The sequence below is a fragment of the Populus euphratica genome, unplaced genomic scaffold (assembly GCF_000495115.2).
Source record: "Populus euphratica unplaced genomic scaffold, PopEup_1.0 scaffold496.1, whole genome shotgun sequence".
In the NCBI taxonomy this organism is placed as follows: Eukaryota; Viridiplantae; Streptophyta; class Magnoliopsida; order Malpighiales; family Salicaceae; genus Populus; species Populus euphratica.
The window spans coordinates 94,600-97,031 of record NW_011500373.1 but is presented as its reverse complement, the minus strand read 5'-3'; positions in this window follow the sequence as shown (position 1 = coordinate 97,031).

Below are 2,432 nucleotides of genomic sequence, written 5' to 3'. Positions count from 1 at the left end.
AGTGTTCTTTTATTATATATATATATATATATATATATATATATATATAAAAGAAAAATGATATTACTAACAATATGTTGTAGATGCTGAAAGGTATAATGCTTAACAAATAAGAACCTAATATTAAAAGAGTACCTAAAAATATTTTTTGTAGGAATTCCATAAATAAAGGAGTAAGGAAAATGTTCCAACAAATAAGGAACACATGCTATAAACAAGGAAGGCCTTAATTTAAAAATCAAAATTTAAGAGGTAACTTACAAAGAAAAAACCAATAGCAAAGACAAGAAAAGTCTTACTTCTACAAACACCAAGTTCGAAGAAACTTGGATTGGAAAAATGACACTAAAAGAAATTATATGCCCTCATTCAGTAATAATAATGTGAAGAGGGATACACAACTACGTTTAAGGCCTCAATCCTAAAGACACATGAGAAGACAATGACGATACATAAACACAAGGTCTTTTGTAAAGACAAATCATATGGTCCAAAATATAAACTAAAGACCAAGACGAAATGTGTATTAACCTCAACGATACACAAAGCCATGAAGAAATGCATACCTGACATGCAAAGGTCAAAGGTAAATGATGCCAATGCCAAGATTTCATCTACAATATGGCTATCATCATCAACCACCAAGAGGATACACCCCATAAGATTTGTAGGAGCATGGACAAGCTTTTCAACAATAAATGATAATGTCAGTCAACCTAATAGGAAACTACCACTAGAGGTTAGTGATCCAAACCTTAACTCATTTATTTTAGTTTATTTAATATTGGTATGTCATAGTAGAAGCATAATAGGAACACTCAAACTTGATCTATATGTTTTCTTTGTTTGTGCATATATGTGTTTAAAACTTGAGCAATATAAGAATTGATCAATTATAAAATTTAAGTCATTTAATGTGGATTTTTTGAGGTTTTGATCATCATTCATATGTAGAAATATGTTTAGAATCAAGTAGGATTAAATCATGAAAGAAATGAGTGAAAACATAAAAAATCATGATTTTATATAGTAGCTAAAACAACGAGATCATTTTTTTGCAATTTTCATAGCCTTCATTTCTCTCTCTTAAAACTCGACTCTTTGTAATTTTCATAGCCTTTCTTTTTTTTTCTATAAACCCTAAACCTCCAAAATCGATACCTAAAAGTTCTAGACTTCAATTAAACACTAAATCCTAACCCAGAACACTTTAGAATCAATTACATTTGGTTAATTTATGTTCAAAGTCTCACAATATCAAAAATGCCAACCTTGTGTCCTTTTAAAAACCTTGTAAAGAACATTGCTAAGAGTTAAGATCCCTTCAAGGAGGAATATTCAAAGTTTTGATGACAACCTTTTTGTCTCTAAAAAAGTCAAAAAGAGATATAATAAAAATTTTAAATCTTGATAAATAGCTCTACCAAGGTATGTAGATTGTTATGATTTTGATAGAATAAATATAATGAATTATTTTGAGAACATTGGTTAGAAGGATATAGTTAGCATAAATGCCATGATTTATGATAATGCTATTAGGATGTTTTATGCTAATTTAAGTGTTAAAAAAGAGAGAGATGATATTTATTTGAGTAGCTTTGTCTATGGTGTCAAAATAAAATTAAACTTTAATGTTTTAACTCAAATTTTGGAGGGATCTAGGGAACACATTACTAGAACTTATGCCTCCCATCAATTTATTGAGGTATCAAATACTTTAACCTCCCTAGATCAAATGATATTAGTGTTTGGAAGAATTTTGGATGATAGTGAGAGGATTATTGCAATGCCTCTATGTTGTGAAATATATTTATTGCATTCAATAAATAATTTGATTTAGCTGTTTGCTTAAAGAAGGGTATAAGTATGAATTAAAATTCATGAATTTATAGATAATGGCTTATATTGTGGATGGAGAGCTATTTGATCTAGCTTATTTATTTTTAAAACACATGGGAAATGTCATTAAAGAAAGGAAAAAAAGAGCTTTTAACTCAAATTTTGGAGGGATCTAGGGAACGCATTACTAGAACTTATGTCTCCCATCAATTTATTGAGGCATCAAATACCTTAACCTCCCTAGATCAAATGATATTAGCGTTTGGAAGAATTTTGGATGATAGTGAGAGGATTATTGGAATGCCTCTATGTTGTGAAATATATTTATTGCATTCAATAAATAATTTGATCTAGCTATTTGCTTAAAGAAGGGTATAAGTATGAATTAAAATTCATGAATTTATAGATAATGACTTATATTGTGGATGGAGAGCTATTTGATCTAGCTTATTTATTTTTAAAACACATGGGAAATGTCATTTATGTGATAGGCCTGCATTTAAAATGAACATTTACCATAAATTAAAGGTATTTTATATTATTAGATATTGACACGATCAAAGAGTTGATGTCTTATCCCAAGTGCAGGAGTG